This window comes from Vicia villosa, linkage group LG6, assembly GCF_029867415.1.
Source record: "Vicia villosa cultivar HV-30 ecotype Madison, WI linkage group LG6, Vvil1.0, whole genome shotgun sequence".
Classification (NCBI taxonomy): Eukaryota; Viridiplantae; Streptophyta; class Magnoliopsida; order Fabales; family Fabaceae; genus Vicia; species Vicia villosa.
The window spans coordinates 119,137,487-119,154,188 of record NC_081185.1 but is presented as its reverse complement, the minus strand read 5'-3'; the positions used below and the strand labels follow the sequence as shown (position 1 = coordinate 119,154,188).

General features: G+C 31.1%; 2 long non-coding RNA genes, 3 other non-coding genes and 1 pseudogene across 5 annotated transcripts; 4 read left to right on the top strand and 2 right to left on the bottom strand.

Annotated features, from left to right (window-relative positions):
* The first annotated feature begins 4,788 nt into the window (after nt 1-4,788).
* LOC131615442 (small nucleolar RNA snoR128) lies at nt 4,789-4,882 on the top strand. Its single transcript, XR_009287853.1, has one exon. It is a non-coding gene; the product is annotated as a small nucleolar RNA snoR128 (small nucleolar RNA).
* Nucleotides 4,883-4,955: 73 nt separating this feature from the next.
* LOC131615440 (small nucleolar RNA snoR128) lies at nt 4,956-5,049 on the top strand. Its single transcript, XR_009287851.1, has one exon. It is a non-coding gene; the product is annotated as a small nucleolar RNA snoR128 (small nucleolar RNA).
* Nucleotides 5,050-5,121: 72 nt separating this feature from the next.
* LOC131615439 (small nucleolar RNA snoR128) lies at nt 5,122-5,208 on the top strand (annotated as a pseudogene).
* A 96-nt stretch (nt 5,209-5,304) lies between these two features.
* Nucleotides 5,305-5,396, top strand: LOC131615441 (small nucleolar RNA snoR128). The gene has a single exon (XR_009287852.1). It is a non-coding gene; the product is annotated as a small nucleolar RNA snoR128 (small nucleolar RNA).
* An 8,595-nt stretch (nt 5,397-13,991) lies between these two features.
* Nucleotides 13,992-15,430, bottom strand: LOC131612206 (uncharacterized). Its single transcript, XR_009287317.1, has 3 exons — nt 14,519-15,430; nt 14,343-14,423; nt 13,992-14,119 (listed from the first exon to the last, which is right to left on the bottom strand). It is a non-coding gene; the product is annotated as an uncharacterized LOC131612206 (long non-coding RNA).
* Nucleotides 15,431-15,469: 39 nt separating this feature from the next.
* On the bottom strand, nt 15,470-16,702 carry LOC131612205 (uncharacterized). The gene is made up of 5 exons (XR_009287316.1): nt 16,557-16,702; nt 16,322-16,362; nt 15,847-16,210; nt 15,682-15,731; nt 15,470-15,545 (listed from the first exon to the last, which is right to left on the bottom strand). It is a non-coding gene; the product is annotated as an uncharacterized LOC131612205 (long non-coding RNA).

The following is a 16,702-nucleotide window of genomic DNA, read 5'->3' as shown; positions in this document are numbered from 1 at the left end:
GAGAGTGAGCACTTAGTCAAACCTTGAGCCTTTGATACTTGAATGAGCTTAACAGTAAAAATATGATGGGCACATTTTGGGGTATGACAGCCGCTGAAGACAATTTTTTCACTCTCTATTCCATTTATCCCTTTTCGTCTCTCTCTCTCTGGCCTTCAATCCCTCTCATTTTCAAAACACATGAACGATGAAGAGGGTTTCAGAAACCCATATCTTTCTCTTATTAACATGAAATCGAGTTTTGTTTTTCTCTCCATTTTCACTGTGTTTTCGTGTGTTTATTATCAAATTTTCATTTTTAATTGGTTATTATTGAAGGTAATGTATTGAGTTTTAATTTGTATTGTGTATTATTTCAGGGTCAGTTTTCCTTAGAAATGTAAGGGCAACAACATTTGAGGAAACATCAAATGGCGCAGGTACATTTTTCAACGAGAAACATGATGGTGTGGTTACTTTGGAGGCTGATAAAAATGGATACAATGTGTCGCACCCCAATTTTTGCCCTGTGCATTTTATTTATTTGGGCGTTTCGCATTCATCATTCAATCATCACATCATTGCATATTTAAAAAAAAAACTGGCTTTTTATTAAAGTCAACAAAAATAACTTGCATTTCGCATCTTTATACTTTTTTTTATTCAAGAGTTACCATTTGCTTAATTTTTTTAAAAAATAATTAATAGATGTTTGTTCTTTTCTTTTTATCATTTCAAAAATATCAAAAAAAAAAACTGTGTTTTAATAATTTAGTTTAATTGTTGTTCATTTATTATTATTATTATTATTATTATTATTATTATTATTATTATTATTTTATTTTTTATTATACAAATAGAATAGAATTTATTTTGGTGCAAGGCCCAAATTACACTTTCATCTCTTAGGCTTTGTTTGGAATGATGGAATCGGATGGAGCGGAGCGGAATGGAATAAAATGATATTCCGTTGTTTAGATAATTTAAGGCTATGTTTGGATATCATAAAATCAACGGAGCGGAATGGAGTGGAGCGGAGTGGGATGGAGCGGAACGAAGATACCATTCCATTGTTTGGAAATTTTAGGACGGAACAAGTTAAGTTGTTCATTCCGCCCAAATCGGAGGATAAGAAAAATGGTGGTAAGTGATGGAATGGAATGGAATCCATACCACTCTATTCCGCTCCGTTCCATCCGTTTTTAAATTATCCAAACAATGGAATATCATTTTATTCCATCCCATTCCGCTCCATCCGGTTCCATCAATCCAAACAAAGTCTAAAAACGGATGAAGCGGAGCGGAAAGGAGTGGTATGGATTCCATTTCATTCCATCACTTACCACCATATTCCTTCCCCTCCGATTTGGGCGGAATGAATAATTTATCTTATTTCGTTCTAAAATTTCCAAACAATGGAATGGTACATTCGTTCCGCTCCGTTCCACTCCGCTCCATCCCACTCCGCTCCATTCCATTCCATTCCATTCCATTCCACTCAGTTCATTTCGTGATATCCTGCATTACAAAACAAAAATAGTCAAACAAAAAAGGTCCTCCATCATCTTTCTCTATCCCACGTTTCTGCATCCTGCGGTCCATGCCATGCCAAACACAATGATCCAAAACCTGCTTCACAAGATTCCAAAACTTGCACCAAAATGTCCATAACAAATCTGCATCAAAAAAGCCAAAGAACAGTTAATCAGAATTGTTCAAATTCATCAAAAACTTTCCCCCCAATTTCCTTTCAGTCCATCTATAAAGAGACGATTCAGCAGCACAAGGAGGAGGGTAAAACCAACGATATCCACTGGAAAATCTACTGCCAAAAACTCTCTTTGAATCACCTTTATTCAACTCATAATTTACCTTCAACAACCACAAAAAGTGAATACATCCTTCACCGAACAAACTCTTTCAACAACTTTCATCAATCACAAAGCAGCTCTGAATAGCTTCAAACATTCAGAACCAACAATCCAACATATAGAGTAGTTCCAGATAACTCAAAGAAGAGAAGAAATCGAAGTATAAAAGGGAGATTGCTTGGACACGCAACATCTCACCACAAACGCAACACAACATAACTCGCAGCCCGATTTTGCAGAACCAACCACCGCGAACCGGATTCAACAACACGCACAACTTCCTCCGCTTCTATTCACGCAAGCTTCACCGACGAAACCATACTCAATACAAACGCGACAACCAAAGCTTTCTCACGATACATCAACATGGGACACAGGCTTCATCGGCGATACAAGACCCAGACGCAGTCAAGCTCCTTACCCTTGGCGTTTCTGATTCCATCACGGTAGCCTCGCTTTCCTTCGTTTTCTGTTCAGATGTTGCTGTTTGTATGTTTGACCTATGAACCCATGGTTATTTCTTGCTTGATTGATGATTTATTTGGTTTGTTTGTTGAGGTTTAATGTGAGATATGAGAGTTTGTTTTTTATTCTTTGGTTGAGATTTGAATAGAGAGAGAAGAAGAGGAACGTTTTTTCTTCTCGTGAGCAGAAGCAGAACGAGTGAGGGAGGACGGATCCGGGTTTGACCCGACCCGGTCCGGACTAAACACAGACCTCTTCTATTATTATTGTAGTTCAGCCCTTAAATATGTTGGGCCTTACACCACCAGCGCCCATTTCCACCTTATACCTCCCAGTATTTTCCATCCTCTTAATTCAATTTGTTTTGTTTTACTTTAAATTTTTCTACTTTAATTTTGTTTTAACATTTGTGCTATTTTAAAGAATGCAAATTTATTTTATTTTTATTAGATTATAATTTTATTATTAAAAATATCAAAAACATTAGATTAATCTCAATTCAAAAATAAATAAACCTTGGTCCATTGTCAAGTCGTTTCAATAAATCTCTCGATCCAACGTCGAGTTTCTTCTTCACAAAAATCTTCTTAACCATACCGAAAGATCGAGTGACAAGGGGTGAACACCTCTTGAATACCTCAATTCTTTTGAATCAAAACACATTAACAAAACTTTTTTTAATAATCCCTATTAATTAAATCAAAGAGATCAAGTGACAAGGGGCGAACACCTTTTGAATACCTTTGATCCTTTGAATCAAACATTAAAAAAAATCTTAATCAAATCAAGAGATCAAGTGACAAGAGGTGAACACTTCTTGAATACCTTGATCTTTTGAATTAAAACACATTAAATCAAAGAGATCAAGTGACAAGAGGCGAACACTTCTTGAATACCTCGATCTTTTGAATTAAAACACATTAATCAAACCAAGAGATCAAGTGACAAGGGGTGAACACCTCTTGAATACCTTGATCCTTTGAATCAAAACAAATTAATTAAAAAGGACAACAAGTGACAATGGGACTCGCTCCTGTTGAATACCTTGGGTAAAGACGCGCTAGGTGCACACCTATGCTCAATCCTTTGCTAAACGTCCGCAAACATCCTCTTTTATTAACTTGGATAACAAGTGACAATTGCTGAACACCTTTTGAATACCTTGGGTAAAGACGCGCTAGGTGAACACCTATGCTCAATCCTTTACTAAAAGTTCGTCAATATCCTCTTTTACCAACTTGGATAACAAGTGACAATTGGGCTCGCATCCTTTTGAATATCTTGGGTGAACAACGCGCTAGGTGCACACCTATGCTCAAAAGGTTCACTAAACATCCCTTTAAAACACAACTTCAATTTCATTCAAACTTTTTTGCCTTATGGCCTTTTCATTTTAAAATCTCTTTTCATAAACGAGAGACTTAATCAATTTCAAATGCAAACATACTTCCACATGTGAAGATCGAATATCTTCCACTCGAATGCGATAATGGCCAAAATCTCGTCTTACTCTTTATTTAGTTATCCATTCCTGTAGTGATCTCTTATCCATGTGCACGTAGCATTGTCTCCATTTGAAAGCGATCGAATACCTCTCGCTAAAATCAACCAACAAACTTTCGTGGTTCTTCACCCGAACTACGATTGCTCTGACTTTCCCATTGCACGAGGGAATACGTAGGCACAAGATACAACTGTCTTGGCGAGCATAATAATAAAAAAAATCTTTTCTTTTTCTTCATAATAATAAAAACCCTAAAAATCCTTTCTTTTATCTTTTATCGATTAATAAGCTAAAGAACGCAAAAATCACGCTAACACTCAAACACGAAACTAACTAAATGGGTCCCATCGAGTACGGTGGAGGTGAGGGGTGCTAACACCTTCCCCTTGCTTAACCGACTCCCAAAACCTAATTTGGTTGCGATGACCATCTTATCCATTTTCATTCTTTCTTTGTGGGTTTTATCGATATTTTCCCTTTCCTTCTTGGAATAAATAAAATTTGGTGGCGACTCTGTTGTATTTCGAGTGTGTGAACATGTTCGAGTATTTTTTACCGCTACACAATGGAACTGTGGAGAATGAAGAACCAAAGGAAGAGTTGCCTTCTAATGGAGAAAGCCTGTGTTGGATTTCCTTGAAAAGCTTAATTTAAAGGTTGTTTAGTCTTTCCCTTTGGTATTTGAATCTAAGAGAAGTGACTTAGTTTGGATTCATGTTTTTTCTGTCTACTAATTTTTATTTTCTACTATTTAATATTGGCTTGTATTTTCATGTTGTGCTACTATGATGAAACTTAGTTTATTGATGGCATTCGTAGAATTCTTTGAGATACTTGGGCATTCATGTCGAATTTGAGCGGTTACCTGAGCAAACACTAAATTTTATTAATTCTCATGTATTTACTTGCTTGATTAAGATTCTTAGCTATATTTCCACTATTTAAGGTTGGCTTGATTTCCATATTCTGTTGTTATGATGAAAATTCAGTGCATTGATGACATTCATTGAGTGCTTTATGATACATTGACATTTATGTCGAACCAGAGTGGTTACCTGAGCAGACTCTAAATTTTATTAATTCTCATGTATTTTATGTTTTCCATTGTTTTAGATTGGTTTGATTTCCATATTCTATTGTTGTGATGAAAACTCACTTTATAGATGACATTCATATAGTGCTTTATGATACTTCGGCATTCATGTCGAACCCGAGCGGTTACCTGAGCAAACTCTAAATTCTTTTAATTCCAATGTATTTTATGTTACCACTATTTTATATTGGTTTGATTTCCAAATTATGTTGCTATGATGAAAAACCAGTTTATTGATGGTATTCATAGAGTGCTTTATGATACTTCATGTTGAATCTGAGCGGTTACTTGAGCAAACACTAAATTTTATCAATTCTCATGTATTTGCTTGCTTGATTAACATGCTTAGCTGTATTTCCACTATTTAAGGTTGACTTGATTTCCATATTCTGTTGCTATGATGAAAACTATGTATTGATGGCATTCATTGAGTGCTTTGTGATACATCGACATTTATGTCGAACCTGAACGGTTACCTGAGAAAACTCTAAATTTTATTAATTCTCATGTATTTTATGTTGTTGGTTATGTTATGTTGATGTTGATACATCTCAAAGCTTAAAGTTTCAACAAAGCACTTACTTCACTTGGTAACTCTGTTAAAACCATAAAGATTCCTTCAAACAAGTTTCAGTTTAGCAGGGATTTAACATGAGTCAGAATCTACATAACTGAGTCAAATGGTTGACATTTAACATGATTTTTGTATGATCTTCTCTAAATGAATCAACCAGTTTGATGCAGTTTTCAACTTAAATACTGCACCAAGGCGAGTTCGTAAATTCTTGGTCAGCTTCTACCTGAATACACATATAAAATCTTTCAAAATCCGACTTCACTTTGCAATTTATTTACAGACTTTTGTTGGTTTGCTAGGTTTATGGTGGTTATCTTGCCAATATATGACTGCCTAATTTCCTGATTTAATCACAGTATTTGCACTTTACATGAAAAATTGATACATTTTATTCAAATCTCTAAGCTTACCCCATATCTTAACGCATTATGAACTGGCTTAATGCATTACATCCCAATGCCATACTTGATGCACTTTACCTATTTAATGCCATACAAAATCATGAGGTCCCTTGATGTACTACATTGCAAATGTATTGCTATATTTGTTAGATTTATAACTGTCTAGGTACAATTAAAAATGTCCCCATTTCACCGGCTTTAAACCGCTTTTGTTAATGTTGTATATTAATTTACAATCACTGTGCATGCAGATCATGATAACAAGTTTACCACTTAATCATATTTTATGACATTAAAAAAATATTTTGTTATATTTTGAGTTCACAATTCTTATTTGTTTTACTATGAAATTTTTATAGGTTTCTCTACAATATCATATTTAATTTACCCGTGTCGTGCCAGAGCACAAGTGTCTTAGTTATTATCACGGGTCATTATCACCACAGTACCTTTTTTATTTAATCAACAAAATATTTGTAAATAGTTAATGTTATTAAACATATTGAATTTATCATGTTGTTGATTTGTTACATATTTAGTTTTAAATATTTTTAATTATTAGTGATTTTATAATAACAATTATATATCACCAATAACAAAATCTTATCAAATAGTCTAAGATATGAATGAACTTACCCGTGTTGACCTATCTTAAACCTTTTTTGTGGATCATTATTTTAATTTAGAACCCAATTTTCATACTAATATCTTATAAGTAAAACTTTTTTTAAATGGTTAATTTTCATTTTATATATGCAATTTGGTCAAACTTCTTTACTTTACATTTTTCGTATCGTTCAAAAAATACTACACCACAAGTAATGCACCCCAGCGACAGCACGGGTCTCTGACTAGTTGTAATAGAAAGTTAATAATATAAAACTATGAAATTTGTTCCATGAACACTACGGTTATGTTTGGGAGTTTGAAGAGTAGGGGAGAGGAAGACTTCCAAACATGAATTTTTTAAAAAATATAGAAGAATATTTGACATTTTTAAAAAAAATGATTTTGTATAGAATGATATAAAAGTGTTTATTAATAATATATTTTTAATTTTTAGAATATTATAACAACATAAAAATATTTTGAAATTTTTTGTAATCCCTACAAAATCCTCATTCCAAACAAATATTGAGTTCCTCAAATTAGAGGATTTTTAGTGTTATTAATAAAAGCAAACTCTCCCAATTAAAATCCTTCAATTTTTTTCACTCAATCCTTCTCTTGTTATAAAGTCTTCCCCTATAAACTCCCAAACATAGCCTAAAGAAGCGGATTCTTCTGCATTATTATTGATGAATTAAACTACAAGCAAATGTTATGGTTGAAACTTGAAATATGTACATTTCACTTAATATGAATAGCTGATCAGGATGTTATGTGACATCATTTTTACAAATGTAAATATCTTGCAACATATATATTACTGGTCAGGGTGATAATTTTACGGATTAAAACAAGCTCACCAATAGTGCTGTTCAAAAATTCCATAGAACTGTGCTGAATCACAGAATCGAATCAAACTGCTGTTAAAAAACGGAACCGTTTTTGGTTTATGAACTGAACCATAGTTTATCAAACAGTTTGATAATCGAACTGAACCGTCAACTGAACCAAAACTAACCAAACTGAACCATTATTAATTAACCATGTTTGTGGTATGGTATGATATTACTTGATTACATTAGAATTTTGGTTAAGTGATATTTTCTCTAAATTAATTTTTTAATATTAAACTTTATTTTAATTATGAAAAAGTTAATTTTTTTTAAAAAAATAAATTTCTGTAATTAATAATATTTAATAGGGTCTTGCTAACTAGTGCCCTCAAGGCAATGGTTAAGCATTCCTAAAAAATTTTTTTATAGAAATTTTAATATTTCAATTTCCAAAGCATTAAATATGCAGATTACCGAGATAAAATTATTATTTTAAAGTTTTAACCATTACCCTGAGGTTATCATTTCCATATTTAATATTAAATTTTTTATATAGACTAGCGTCTAAACGGGCACTTCCCGTGCCCGTTTATCTGTTTTTTTTAATATACACCCGTGTCAAAATATAAAAGACTATTTTTATTTGATTTTGATTTAAATTTAAATGATTTGTATAATAAATTTTAAAATACAAACTTTCATATTTGTTTGTCCTTGTTGTTATATTTGACGCGTTTATGTCACCCTTTCAGATATGTAATCTATTCCCCATAAATAAATAAGAACATATTAAATTTGCCCCGTCTAAATTTTAATTTTAATTAATAATATGAAAATCATATTGTTCATTATGTATTTTTACGACAGATTTGAATATTCTTAATATTAATATTAAAAAATAATATCTCTCTCTAAAATGGAAAACAAAGTAAAAAAGATATATATTTATCTACATAAAACACTTGGAAAAAATATAAAAAATGATGTTGTTAGAATCTATACCTATATATAAAGAGGATAGGAGAAAATGGGCTGGCCTATTTTTCTTCCAAAAATACCCTTTAACTACTTCTATCCTTCCACTATTATCCTTGGATAACTTCCATGTGAGAATGCCCATGCAACTAATAACTGCACAATGTATTTTACTCTTCCAAAAATAAACTGCTTTATTTTGTAAAGCCTTTTTATTTTCAAAAATTTACATTTCAAATGTACAACCATTGCCATAAATAACTTCCATGAATTTATATTTTGTCTGTAAAAACAAACTCATGAGTCATGATCACAAAAACTTCCATTTCACTTACTCACCGTACACACCAGTTTGCGAAGTTGTCGAAGGGGACGAGAAAGGACTTCAAATAAAGAGAAGACAAACAATAGTTATTGAAGTAAATAGTTATTGAAGTAATTGATTCTGTGATGAAAATTCAAAACTTTTCTATCTAATTTGGTTTGATTTTGTTTATTTAATTTGACATGTTCAAATTTTTTGCGTTAGAACATTTGAATTTTATTTTGTATTGCATTTGTTTATATACTTTGCAGTAATTGAAGATGTCAAAGGATGAACAACATTTTTCACTAGAAGGCTTAATTCAAATATATTTTGTTTATGTGTTGTTATTAGTTGAGACATAGTTAATTTTAACTCAGTACATATAAATCAATAATACATGAAGATGATGAAGAGAACAAGGGTTAAAAAAAATTACTAACATTATTCATATATTCTTTTTCTCTGACATTTTTGCTTTGCTCCACTGTCTGATCCGAATTCACACTCTATAGTTTCTATATTACTATGGTTGTTTGTTGTGTGCAGGATGAATGGAAGGGAATCGATTTCTACAAAACGGTTGATATGAGGACAAGTCAGATCTAATTTGTTTGGGGTTCTATAATATTGTGAGAGATGCTTGGCATGAGAGTCTATTGCTGGAAGCATTATATTTTTAAAGTTTGATGAAACGTTTATGATGGTCATTGATGCGACTAAGCATTTCCAATTAGGTGTTTTCATAGGAAGCAGGTTTAATAGTGTTTATTACTTAATAAAGTTGTGTGTCCGAGAGATTGCCAATTAGATTTGTTCTTGGGAATGCTATTTATATTTTGTGGCATAGTTAAGCTTAATGAAAATGTAAGGAGTGAAACTGTGAAACATCCAAAAATTTAATAAAAAAATACTTCTTTCTTCTTCCATTTTAATTTTAACTTCAATAAGTATTCTCTCTCTCTAATAACTAGCGGGATACCCGTGCGTACGCACGGGTACTGGTACGGGACGCGAATTTGTTTTTAATACATAATAAAAATGAAATGAAAGAAAAATGAAATTGTAAAATAAAAAAAATTGATTAATTTATTTTTTAATTAGAAGATAAATTAGTAGTAAAGTTGTTAGTGTTTATTACAATAATAATTTTTGTCATATATTAAAGTTAGATTAGTAGTAAAGTTGTTTTGTTTATGTACAATAGTATTATTTTTCCCCTTAATGTTTTCACATATTTGAAACAAATTATTGATAAATAAATTTGTTATCCAATATTTAGATTAATAGTAAAATTGTTTCCATTTATAATAGTTATAATTTTTTCTATATATAATAGATAAATGAAAATAATGTGAGAATGACTTAAAAAACAAAGGGTTAATAAATTATTTTTTATTCATACAGAGTGGTGATAAAAAAAATTGTAAAAAGGTAGTAGTTTGTTAAAAACATAAATGAAAAGTGTAGAAATAGATATAATATTATTAATGTGTATATATAATGTTAAAATAGGTAAATTGAGATATGAGATATTTATAATCTATATGAGATATTTACATGTTATATGTCATAAAATCATTGTATTGAATAATTTCAATTTTTTTTGTAGCCATTGACTACCCAATCATTTAATTTTTATAGGATCTGGTTTTCATAGGATAATTCCTGATTCTGGTCGGACACGCGCATTATTTTCACAGATAGTAATTATTATTTATACAAAATTAATATTTGAAATACATAAATATTTTTATTCAAAGTAAATTACAAGCGGTCTTTGAAAATAAAGTTGCATGGTATTTAGTAATTATTTAACAACTAAAATGTATGATTAGAAGAGAAATTAAAAAAAATAAAACCTATGGAAAAAAAATTTGAAGAGAAATAGTTCTAAATCCAAAAACTTCATTGAAATAGTTCTTAAAAAAAGGCGTAACCAGAGAGTCTTACACAATTGACTGGTGCATTGCAGTTATTGTAAACTTGCTGAGTTCGATTCCTAACAATATAAAATAATAGGCATAAAAAATACCTGAATAATGAATCGTTGTCCAGCTATAATTTTCCCATTTTCATTCAGTAAAGCCTTTGTTGCAAAGAGGACTCCTCTTCCCGTAGTTGCATCTCTACCTAGAGATCCACCAAAATCCTAGTTTGAAAAAGAAAGTAAAATTAGAAAATTGAATGGTTTATTAAACATAGTTTCTCCAAGCTCAGTTGCCATGGAAATGAAGCTAGAATCACAAACAAACAACTACTTACTATCGGTTTTCCCGTGCATTCGCACGGGTACTGGTATAGTACGCGCATTGTTTTTAATATATAATAAAAATGAAATGAAAGAAAAATTAAATTGTTAAATAAAAAAATTTATTTATTGTTTATTTATTTAAAAGATAAAATGTAAATGATATCAATATTTGGATCAGTTGTTTCATTTTTCCCGTTTTATATAATTTTTACGATATAAGAAAACAAACAATAAAATTTTATTGACTCACTACATGTTTAGATCAGTGGTTTCATTTTTCCCGTAATAAAGTTGGATTAGTAAGTTATTTCTTTTTATTGATGTCACATAAAAGAGAGTTGGTATTCAATGTGTAAAAAGTGAAGAAAAAAAAAGTGAATATAGCATTAAATATTATATCACTGCTTTCAAATATTTTGATATCCGATGTCAAAAACATTTGTATCAACAATAATTTTTTCCAATTTATAAAAATATTTTTATCAACAAATCATTTTTTTTTCCGTTTATAAAAATATTGTATTAACAATACACTTTCCATTTATATTCGTATCAACAATAAACTGTTTTTCATTTAAAAAATATTTATATTAACAATCTATCTTTTTTCGATTATAAAAATATTTATATCAACAATACGCTTTTTCCTGTGTTAATAAATATTTGTTCTATAATACACATTTTCCGTTTATAAAACAATTTATATCAACAATACATTTTTTTTCATTTATAAAAATAATTGTACCAATAGTAAACTGTTTCCCGTTTATAAAAAATATTTATATCAACAATTTATTTTTTTACATTTATAAAAATATATGTAACAAAAAATATTAAAATTAAATTTTTTCAATTTTTAAAACAAAAACAAAAATCACTTAGAAAAGAAATAAATTTTTATTTTAATTGCATAAATTTTAATTAATAATATTAATTAATTAAATTGTTGAGAGAAGGTATGTTTGTTTCAGAAAATGGGTTTGGTTTGTTGAAAAAAGTGGGTTGGAATAAAATCAAAAGCAATGATGAGAGATACAAAGAATGAAGATATGGTAAGATTATGATAATGCACATCTCGAGGATATTAGTCACTATGCATTAAATGCATTTCAGCATACCAGAAATAATATAATAAATAACATTGTCATTATATATAAAAATATTTGGGGATATTAGTCACTATGCATTAAATGCATTTCAGCATACCAGAAATAATATAATAAATAACATTGTCATTATATATAAAAATATTTGATTCAATAATAAACTTTTCTCGCTTATAAAAATAGCATCATTCATAAAAAATTTGGATTAAAAATACTTTTTTTTATCTATATAAAAAAAATGGATCAAGAAAATATTTGTTATAGTTTTTATAATTATATGTCATATGTTATTTTAAAAATATATATACATAAATATTCTTTATTAAAGAATATGGACTAAAATATTTATAAATATACTATAATTAAATATAGTTAAAATCATTTATACAGCATATTAGAGAGAGAAAAATCATTCATGTTATCTAATTATGCATATAAATACACATTCAATAAAATAAATATAAATAATGTTAACATAATAGAGAGAGAAATAAAAAACATATTAAAATCAAAATAAATGTAAACATAAATAAACGCTACAAAAATAATACGAATGTTTAAAAAAAATTGTTTTTTATGATACTATTTATATCACTTTAATTACAAAATATTGTTGTTACATTTTTATTTAGCAAGAAATTTTAAAAATTAATAGTAAAATAGTATGAAAGTGTATTTAATTTAAATTAAATGGTATATTAAACATGTATTTAATTTGTAATAATACCACATTTAATTTGATATGCAATCTCTTGGTAATCTCTAAAGTTGAAAGGCCTTATGAAGTGCATCAGACAGAAGAATAAGGAACCGATCTCCCTGTATCTCCTCCATCAGAATCTGCTTAGGTGCAGGCCAGTCTTCAGCAGTGCTCTTCGGGGTATTGGAATCAGTAACTTAGTTAGCTTCCCCTTTAGCAGATTCATCTCCATGTGAGCCAAATTTGATGGCCTCACCAGCTCCCATATCTTGTTCCAGCTTTCCATTCTCATGTTCATGCACAGCAAATTTGCCTCCTTCAACACCATTCTCAATCGGTCCTTGAACCATCTTAAATCCCACAATTCTCTCCCCTTCCATTCTGTCAAAATTTGGTTACGAATTCGGTTATGAGTTAGCTTGGACCTGCAAAATAAGTAGTTAGTTATAGGGCCTCTGCAGTGGCAATTGAATGTTGGTAATAATTCTTATAGTTAGACCCCTACAATTATCAGCAACACAATCTGTTTCACTTAGGAACTCATGAGCGTACAGAATCTTGTCATCACCGTAATTGTTATCTCCTGCCAAAAACAGAAAAATGAATGACTGGTTAGCAAAAGTGAAACACTTAGCAAAGGCAGATGGCATAATATGGTGGCAAACCAAAAGTCCACCAGATAAACATCACGTTGTAGCCTATGATTGCTGCCAGAGAATCTGCCGTGCAAAAGATCTTAGCACCTCAATGGCGGCATGTTGATAACATTGGAGAAGAATGAAGGAAACTGATACATGTATTGTGCTCAATAAACCAAGGAATCCCAAAGAAGTAGACTACAACACAAAAACACTAAGGCACCTTTTTAATGGGCAGATTTCAATTGATTTCAGTTTACTTACATTTCTTGTATTGCCTTACAGACTCAATAGAGTCTGTTATGAACTTCCATTTTTGTTAGACCATTTCCCTTACTGTTAGTTTGTTGTACTATCCTATGCAAACCTGGCACCTGCGGCAGGTAATCAGGAACCAACTCACCTAAATATTTGAGTATTGGTAAATGAATGAGTATGTTAAACTCTTTAATTACTGTAATTGTTGTTAAAATCTGGAACCAATTGATTGATGTATGAAAATCCTGAAAACAATGGAAAACAAAAATATATTGTTAAAAATCTCATTCATCTTTCCAATTCTTGCTATATGGTTCTGCCAAAAATATATTGTTAAATTGAAACAAAACAACACATAGATGAGAATACATAATAGAAACAGAATAATTATAGAATAGTAACAACAAATAGAAAGGATTTATCGACCTCATTCACAACAGGCAAAAACTGATATTGATGACGACGACTGGATCACTTCATATAGAGAAGTAACCCAACAGCAGGTTTCTCATCAATCAATTGTGCAGCCCAAGAACCTACATTTCCAAAACCCTGTAAAAAAATACACGATTTCGGATCAAAGTGCTAAATCCAAAAACTTCATTGAAGTAGAAGTGTGATACACAACAACGCGAGCCAAGGTTTATAATAAAGCCAAGGTATAAATATGAAAATTATTGATGATACTCAATTAGAGGATATTATGATAAAATAGTTTTAAATATTTTAAGAATTGGATGATAAAAACATCTTAGAAGTCAAAATCCCAACAAACCTGGAGGACCCAATGTGCACAACTCAAGAACCTTGCAATTCCAAGGGCAAAAACATAGTGTGCTGTGAATGGTTCAACAATCTGAAAGTTCAATTTCAGAATTAACTACAAACAGTTTCAAACAATTAAAAGATAGTAAAGTAAAAGGAACAGACTGAAATATATTTTTAAGAGACCTTTGTGTTCTGCATGACTCGCAATTGAGGTAGAACTGATACAGCTTCAAGATAAACACAAAAAGCCCAGAAAATCTGGTTAATAGTATGATGCTGGGTTGTGGGATGAACGAACAAAGACAGCACAGCACAAGGAATCACCTGTATTTGGGTATAAGAAAATTAACACACTCCATCGATACTCACAGCAACTGATCCTCTATTCACTTTGATGCATGTCCTTTTCACCAAGTAAATTCTATCAAAAATAAAATTCCTCCAACCATAGGATTTTAATATTTAGATTTAAAAAACACAATTCATCAATAAGATAGATGAAATTTCGGTGACATTGAACCCATTACCCATATTGAGATTGTAAATTTTTTATTCTTCAATACATTTTCTTCAAAATAAACCAAAAATTCTCCAAAATCACATTTCTCATTATGAGACATCAGGCTCTATGGTTTTGAACCCATTACCCATATTGAGATTGCCGTTTTGTAGTTACCGCCCTGATCGTTGGTGATTGTCTTATGAATACAAAGAAATTAACAACATTTCAAAGAAGTGGTGATGAATTATTATAAGCTGCACTACAATGCTTGAACTTTTCCTCTGTTATTATCTAATTAGCAAGCTATTCTAACATGTCAGTTCATAAAAGGCATTTAAAATTATCAGTTCAGACCAAGATAACATAAGGCAGAGGTAGTATTATAAGGACCATTGCAGCCCAAGTACATTTCAAGGTCATCATAACCATAACCAAGGTCCTATCCTGGAGATTCAAAACAGTTAGACAAAATTCACAAAAAGGATACTAATTCATTACATGAAGGAGCAGAAAAGCCAATGGCAGCAATACATGAAGAAGCAGAAAAGCCAATGGCAGCAATACATGAAGGAGCAGAAAAGCCATAACTCCACCATGTGATGACCTTGTTGAGTCGTATTCTGAAATCTGGCCACGACTGGACATCAAACATGCTACTGCAGACCGATATTAAGGCACGATTAAGCATTTCTACGTCGTGACTTGCACCTGCACATGTTCACACATACATCAGATCTGCTATGCACAAAAATACATACTAAAGCAATGTAATATTGAAAATTAAGAAGCTGGAACACATAATCTTCAAAAGCAAACAGGGAAGCTAAGTGAGAAACCATGCTACCGAGAGTTGTTTTCAGACTATAACTAAGACTTCGCCATACTTTCAACAAACTGCAGCCAAAGAGTAAAATAAATAAACATCACATAATTGTTTCTTTATAAAGAGGAGTCGACATTTTAAGCATATTTAGAACTTCAAAAATGATATCTGTTGAGCTTACTTCACCTGTATTTTGGGTAATGATGTGCAACACAAAGTTTAAGCTGCTCTAAAATATCTTTCACAGCAGAAACCATACCATGTACGCTAAGCTTTGGAATAGCCAACCTAAACCTGTAACTCATTAACAACCACATAAATTGAAAAAACTTCCAAACAAAACAGAGACGATGTTCCGAAGATTACATGTTTTACCTTCAAGATCTAAAACCATTGCTTTTAGCATGTACGAAGCGACATTTTTTAGGGTTTCGTTACGGATGTCGTAGTTTTGGAGAAGTTGTTGCATCTTGAGAACCATATAGAGGGACCCAATTTCAAACACTTTCAAACCACCAATTTCTTCCTCGAACATCCTCTCTGCAAAAACCTACGAATAACCCATGATTCAAAATCCAAAAAGATTACATTTTTCCTAATGAATATAACAAAACAAAGAAATCTCATGATTCAAAATCTAAAAAATATTGAAGAACCATACCTGAGACAGCATCTTCAGCTACTTTACTAAGCCATGAAAATCTACAAAACCAGTAAATGGGAAAAGTGAAAACTGATGAAAGAAAAGAGGAAAGAAAGAAAGAGAAGAGGAAAGAAAGATTGATACTTGTTTTTGGTTTTTTTGTGTTAGGTTTGATCCGGACAAGCCAGGTAGATGGGAAAAGTGAAGAAAGAGAAGAGAAAAGAAAGAAAGAGAAGGAAAGAAAGAATGATACCTGCAAACAGTGTATTCATTGGGAAGACCATGACTGCTGTTGCTGTTTTGCAGAGGAAACTTTTCTACTTTTTCTCGTCCATATGCAACCGGTTAATGGGTTGAATAATATAAAATAATGGAGACAGCAAAGGAATGGCACAAAAA